The sequence below is a fragment of the Motacilla alba genome, chromosome 9 (assembly GCF_015832195.1).
Source record: "Motacilla alba alba isolate MOTALB_02 chromosome 9, Motacilla_alba_V1.0_pri, whole genome shotgun sequence".
Lineage (NCBI taxonomy): Eukaryota > Metazoa > Chordata > Aves > Passeriformes > Motacillidae > Motacilla > Motacilla alba.
The window spans coordinates 23,958,466-23,965,955 of record NC_052024.1 but is presented as its reverse complement, the minus strand read 5'-3'; positions in this window follow the sequence as shown (position 1 = coordinate 23,965,955).

Here is a 7,490-nt window from a genome sequence, read left to right as displayed (position 1 = left end):
CAGTTCGGGGCGTGGGTGCTGCCAGGGAAAGGTTGAAAGCAATGAAAAGATTCGGAGAGAATCGAGGAATAAAGGCTCTGATCCACCAGGGACGAGGACACGGAGCTGCCTCCTGGGAGGAGAACCCGAGGGAATCCCTGGGAATGTTCTGCGGAATTCCAGAGTTCTTGCGTAGCAATTCTAGGGAAAAATAATTTAAAAATATTTATCTAAATATTTATATCTAAAAATATATAATATATATAATAGGTATATATAATATTATAAATATATATAATATAATAGAAATATAATAGATATGTTATATTATATATATAATATAAATATCTATATATTTTTAATTATAGATGTATACATATCTAAATATCTATTTTTAAATGATATAGGTGCATATGTACACAGACATATATACATATTATCTACACACACACACACACACACATTTATATATATATATATATATATAAAAAACCACACGATTCCAGAATTCCATCGTTGATATCCCTCCCAATTCTAGAATAGAATTCTTGGAGTTTTTACTGTATGATTAGTGGGGATAGGGATTGTTGCTCTGTGTCCGAGGGCATGGCCAACCCGTGCCTCCGTGTCCCGTAATCGATGATCGCTGATCCGTGAGCGCCGGTTCACCACCAGCAGCACTCGGACAAATCCCAGTTATTGAACCCGGGACACGACTGCCCCGGGCCACCGGGGGGGACAGAGGAGAGGCCCCGAGACCCTGCCCGGCTCTGCCCCCTGCCACTGTCCCTGCTGTCCCTGGGACTGTCCCTGCTGTCCCTGGGATTGTCCCTGGTGCCATCTGGGATTATCCCTGGGACTGTCCCTGGTGCCATCTGGGACTGTCCCTGGTGTCCCTGGGCTTGTCCCTGGTGTCTCCTGGAACTGTCCCTGGTGTCCCTGGGATTGTCCCTGGTGTCCATGGGCTTGTCCCTGGTGTCACCGGGGCTCTGGAGCTGCCACCCCCAGCCCTGCAGGGCCTGCCAAGGGACACAGAGCCCTGCAGGGACACAGAGGAGCCCCAGGACATTGTGGGCACACCTGGGGACAGCCAGGGCCCAGGGGACCCCCGGCTGGGGGCACTGGGGACAGGGGGACAAGAGAGGGAGCACGACACCCTCCGAGGAGCCAGCGTGGGGGCAGAGCAGGGAGCCTGGGGCTGAGGAGCACACGGGGCTGCTCGGGGGCACGGACACCTGACCGGGGACACCCGAGAGCGTTCCGGGGCTGCTCCAGGCCACTGGGGTCATCCCAAGGTCACTCGAGGTCATTGGGGTCATCTCAAGGTCATTTTGGGGTTACTTGAGGTCATTGGGGTCATTTCAAGGTTATTCGGGGTCATTTTGGGGTTACTTTGGGTCATTGGGGTCACTTGAGGTCAATTTTGGGTTTTGAGATTTTTCAGTCCCTGACTGGGGTTACTTTAGGTCATTTTGGGGTCATTTTGGGGTTACTTGAGGTCATTGGGGTCGTTTCAAGGTCACTTGAGGTCATTTTGGGGTTACTTTGGGTCATTGGGGTCACTTCAGGTCAATTTTGGGTTTTGAGATTTTTTCAGTCCCTGAATGGGGTTACATTAGGTCATTTTGGGGTCATCTCAAGGTTACTCCAGGTCATTGGGGTCATTTAAAGGTCATTCAAGGTCATTTTGGGGTTACTGTAGGTCATTGGGGTCATTTGAGGTCAATTTTGGGTTTTGAGATTTTTTGAGTCCCTGACTGGGGTTACTTTAGGTCATTTTGGGGTCATTTTGGGGTTACTCGAGGTCATTGGGGCCATCTCAAGGTCACTCAAGGTCATTTTGGGGTTACTTTGGGTCATTGGGGTCACTTCAGGTCAATTTTGGGTTTTGAGATTTTTCGGTCCCTGACTGGGGTTACTTTAGGTCATTTTGGGGTCATTTTGGGGTTACTCGAGGTCATTGGGGTCATTTCAAGGTCATTCAAGGTCATTTTGGGGTTACTTTGGGTCATTGGGGTCATTTGAGGTCAATTTTGGGTTTTGAGATTTTTCAGATTTTTTGGGGGGTTACTTTAGGTCATTTGAGGCCCTGTTTGGGGTCACTCAAGGTCATTTCAAGGTCATTGGGGTCATCTCAAGGTCATTTTGGGGTCATTTGAAGTCACAGGGGTTACTTGAGGTCATTTTTGAGTTTCGAGGTTTTTTGAGTCTCTGACTGGGGTCACTCGAGGTCACTTGAGGTCATTTGAGGTCATTTTGGGGTCACTCGAGGCCATTTTGGGGTCATTTTGGGGTCACTCGAGGCCACTGGGGTCCCCGACTGACCCCCGGTTGATCCCGGGCTCGGAGCTTTGCTGTGGTTTGTGTTTCCGTGTCGGAGCAGCGGGGCTGGGGCTGCCCGCGGAGCGCGGGACCCGGGACGCGCAGGGATCCCCGCAGCAGCCGAGCTCCTCTGGGGCACAATTGGGGTCCTGGCCCGGCCCCAGCGCCCCCCGGCCCCAGCTGGCAGCAGCCGAGCTCCTCTGGGGGGGAACGGGGGTCCTGGCCCGGCCCCAGGGACCCCCGGCCCGGGCTGGCAGCGGGGGCAGCTCCGGGGTCGCTCCTGGCAGCTCCTACAAATGGGAAAACAATGGGGAACAATAATGAGGAACAGTAATAATGGGGAAAAAAATAATGGGGGGAAATAATAATGGGGGAAATAATGGGGAAAAAATAAGGAGGGGAAAATAATAATGGGGGAAGAAAGATGGGGAAAATGGGGGGGGGGGAAATGGGGGGGGGAAATGGGGGGAAATAATGGGGAAAAATAATGGGGGGGAAAAGGGGGGAAAATGGGGGGGAAAATGGGGGGAAAATGGGGGGAAAGGGGGGGAAAGGGGGGGAAAGGGGAAAATGGGGGGAAAATGGGGGGAAAATGGGGGGAAAATGGGGGGAAAATGGGGGGAAAATAATAATGGGGAAAATAATGGGGAAAATAATTGGGGGGAAAATAAGGGGGAAAAATAAAAATAAAGGGGGAAAAATAAAGGGGGGAAATAAAGGGGGGAAAATAATGGGGGGAAAATAATGGGGGGAAAAATAAAGGGGGAAAAATAAAGGGGGAAAAATAAAGGGGGAAAAATAAAGGGGGAAATTGGATAGAAATGGGGAAAAATTGGGGGGAAAAGGGAGACAAAAGGGGGGAAAAGGGGGCTAAAAAAGAGGGGGGAAAGGGGGTAAAAAGAGGGCGAAATTTGGGGTAAAATGGGGGGAAAAGGAGGGGGAAAAGGGAGAAAGGAAAAGCAGGGGGAAGGGGAGGGAAGGGGGGGGAAGGCAGGGGAGAAATAAAAGGGAGGGGATTTCTCCAGCCCTATTGAAATCCAACACTCACGCTGCCAGCAGCCAGCCAGGGATTTCTTGCTCCTCACGGCTCTTCCTCCTCCCCAGCCTTTGGGGGAATCCCTTTTTCCTGGTTTGAAGGACAGGAGTCTGCCAGGAGGGCAGGAACCTTCCTGGAATGGAAAATCCCAGGAAAATCCCCTTCTCTGCAGCTGTAACTCTGAAATTATGGGGTTTACAGGCAAAATATGGGACAAGGAACAGCAGCTCTTCACTAGAATGGATGGAATGAGGAAAACAAGCAGCAGCCAAGGAAAACAATCCCATTAACAATCCCAAACGCTTTTCCCACCCTCTGGGCCATCCCCCCTTGGTGTAGCTGTGGGAACAGCAGGATGTCCGGGTGGCTGTGGGGTGTGGGTTAAAGTGGAACAAAAACCCCCAAAGCAGCAGCAGCAGCAAACACCTGGAGGAGGCAGGAGGTGGAGGAGAGAGGGATTTTTTGGGGTTTTCCTGAGCTCTCACCTGTCCCGTGCAATGCCCTGGGGGTGGCAGTGGCAGCCACGAGAGGGGGCAGGGATTGGGGTCCTGGATTTCCCCTAAAGCACCGAGCAGAGGTGCTTTAGGGGAAATCCAGGATTTCCCTAGGGTGAAGGGTCAGGGATTGGGGTCAGGATTTGGGTCTTGTGTTCCCTCTGAGCAGAGGGTGAGGGGTCAGGGATTGGGGTCCTGGATTTCCCCTAAAGCACTGAGCACAGGGATTGGGGTCAGGGGTTGGGGTCCTGGATTTCCCCTAAAGCACTGGGCAGAGGGTCAGGGTCCCTCTGGAGGGAGGGATTAGGGATTGGGGTCCTGTGCTCCCGCCGAGGCACTGAGCAGAGGGATTGGGGTCCTGGATTTGCCCTAAAGCACCGGGCAGAGGGATTGGGGTCAAGAATTGGGATCAGAGATCAGGGTCCTGGAATTCCCCTGAGCACAGGGATTGGGGTCCTGGGTGTCCCCTGAGGCACTGAGCTGAGGGTCAGGATCCCTTTGGAGAGAGGGGTCAGGGATTTGGGTCCCAGGTTTCCCCTAAGCAGAGGGAGAGGGGCAGGGACTGGGGTCAGGGATTGGGGTCCTGGGAGTCCCCTGAGCAGGGGGTGAGGGGTCAGGGATTGGGGTCCCAGGATTCCCCTGAGCACAGGGATTGGGGTCAGGGATTGGGGTCCCAGGATTCCCCTGAGCAGAGGGAGAGGGGCAGGGACTGGGGTCAGGGATTGGGGTCAGGGATTGGGGTCCTGGGAGTCCCCTGAGCAGGGGGTGAGGGGTCAGGGATTGGGGTTCCAGGATTCCCCTGAGCACAGGGATTGGGGTCAGGGATTGGGGTTCCAGGATTCCCCTAGAGCACTGAGCACAGGGATTGGGGTCAGGGATTGGGGTCTCAGGATTTTGGAAAGCCCCCAGTCCCTGGAGCACAGACTCACCCGTGGCAGGAGGAGCAGTGACGGACAGGGCTCTGGTGGCAGGGAATTGTCCCCACAGCAGCAGCAGCCTGGCCCCAAACCCCTCCCTGATCCCCAGAGGACCCAGGGCAGCCCTGAGCCCAGCCAAGCCCCCGATCCCTGCCCATCCCTGCCAAACCCCCAGGCACCGAGCTCAGCCCCGGATAAAAACCACAACAAATCCTCATCCCAAACAAAAAAACCCCAACAAATCCTCATCCCAAACAAAAAACCCAACAAATCCTCATCCCAAACAAAAAACCCCAACAAATCCTCATCCCAAACAAAAAACCCAACAAATCCTCATCCCAAACAAAAAACCCCAACAAATCCTCATCCCAAACAAAAAACCCAACAAATCCTCATCCCAAACAAAAAACCCAACAAATCCTCATCCCAAACAAAAAACCCCAACAAATCCTCATCCCAAACAAAAAACCCCAACAAATCCTCATCCCAAACAAAAAAACCCCAACAAATCCTCATCCACATCCCCAAAAAAAAAAAAAAAACCAAAAACCAAAAAAACCCCAAATCCTCATCCCAAACAAAACTAAACCCAGCAAATCCTCATCCCAAGCAAAAGAAACCCCAACAAATCCTCATCCACATCCCAAGCAAAAAAAAACCACCCAAAAAATCCTCATCCCAATCCCAAGCAAAAAAAAACCCCAACAAATCCTCATCCCTATCCCAAGCAAAAGAAACCAAACCAAACAAATCCTCATCCCCATCCCAAGCAGAAAAAAAATCTCAGCAAATCCTCATCCCCATCCCAAGCAAAAGAAAAAAAAACAAACCCAAACAAAAAACCAAAAAAACAACAAATCCTCATCTCCATCCCAAGCAAAAGAAACCAAAACCCCAACAAATCCCCATCCACATCCCAAGCAAAAAAAAAAAACCCAAAAAAACCCAACAAATCCTCATCCCCATCCCAAGCACACCTTGTGTCCCCTGAGCACCCTCATTCCATCTCTGAGGAGCAAAAGGGAACAAAGCTCCCTGGGAGAAAGAAATAAAAAAAAAAGAAAAAAGGGAAAAAAGGTAACCTTCCACACCTGTGGGGTTGGCACAGCTGGGATCTGTTCCCCTGGCACGGAGGGAAGGGCAGCACCAAAAATGAGCCCCAAAAAAAGGAGAGCAAGGACTGAACAGGCCACCCAAATGTCCTTTGGTACAGGAATAATTATTGTTATTTAACAGTGTGTGTGTACAAAAATGCAGCACCAGAGGAGAGCAGCACCTCATTTAAATCAAGATTTAAAAATATTGAAGAAGCCACCCAATTGTCCTTTGATACAGGAATTAACCTGTTATTTGACTTTTGTTTTGCGCCAAAAATGCAGCACCAGAGGAGAGCAGCACCTCATTTAAATTAAGATTTAAAAATATTGGAGAAGCCACCCGAATGTCCTTTGATACAGGAATAATTTTTGTTATTTAACTTTTGTTTTGTACCAAAAATGCAGCACCAAAGGACAGCAGCACCTCATTTGAATTAAATGTAAGGTACTGAACAGGCCACCCAAATGTCCTTTGATACAGGAATAATTTTTATTATTTAACAGTGTTTGTGTACAAAAATGCAGCACCAGAGGAGAGCAGCACCTCATTTGAATTAAGATTTAAAAATATTGAAGAAGCCACCCAAATGTCCTTTGATACAGGAATTAATTTACTATTTACAAATTTGTTATTTAATTTGTTATTCATTTGTTATTTACCCTGGTGGTGTCTGCCCAGCTCCAGCCCCCTTTGGTGCTGCCCATCCCCAGCTCGCTCTGAGCAGAATAAAATGTTTATTTTGAATAAAATGTTTATTTTGAATAAAATGTTTATTTTGAAATCAGCCCTCCATTTGAGCCCTGGCAGCGTTTGGTACACCACAGGTTGCCTCTGGCTCGGTGTCTGTGGGCAGGAATTCCCAATCCAGGTGGTTTTCCCGGCTGTCGCAGCGTTTTTCTCCTCTGTGCTTGGCTCGGGGGTTTTGGTGTCGTCGTGGCTCTCACCAAACCCCACAAGGGCTGAGTCCATCTCTGGCTTGGCCTCAGTGACCCGGGCTGGGCAGGCCGGGCTGCTGGGGAGAGCACAGAGCAGATCCCAGATGGGAATGACACCAAATAATCACTAAATAACACCAAATGACAACAAATGACAACAAATGACAACAAATGACAACAAATGACAACAAATGACAACAAATGACAACAAATAACAACAAATGACAACAAATGACAACAAATGACAACAAATGATCACCAAATAACAACAAATAACACCAAATGATCACCAAATAACAACAAATAACAACAAATGATCACCAAATAACAACAAATAACAACAAATAATCACCAAATAAACACCACATAACACCAAATGATCACCAAATCACCAAACGAACACCAAATAACACCACATAACACCAAATAACAACAAATAACAACACATACATCAAATAACACCAAGTAACATCAAATAACACAAAATAATCACCAAATAACATCAGATAATCATCAAATAAGCACCAAATAATCACCAAATAACATCAAATAACATCAAATAAACACCAAACAATCACCAAATCACCAAATAACACCAAATAATATCAAATAATCACCAAATAACACCAAATCATCACCAAATCACCAAATAACATCAAATAATCACCAAATAATCACCAGAACCCAGGCAGGACTCCATCAGGGAGCA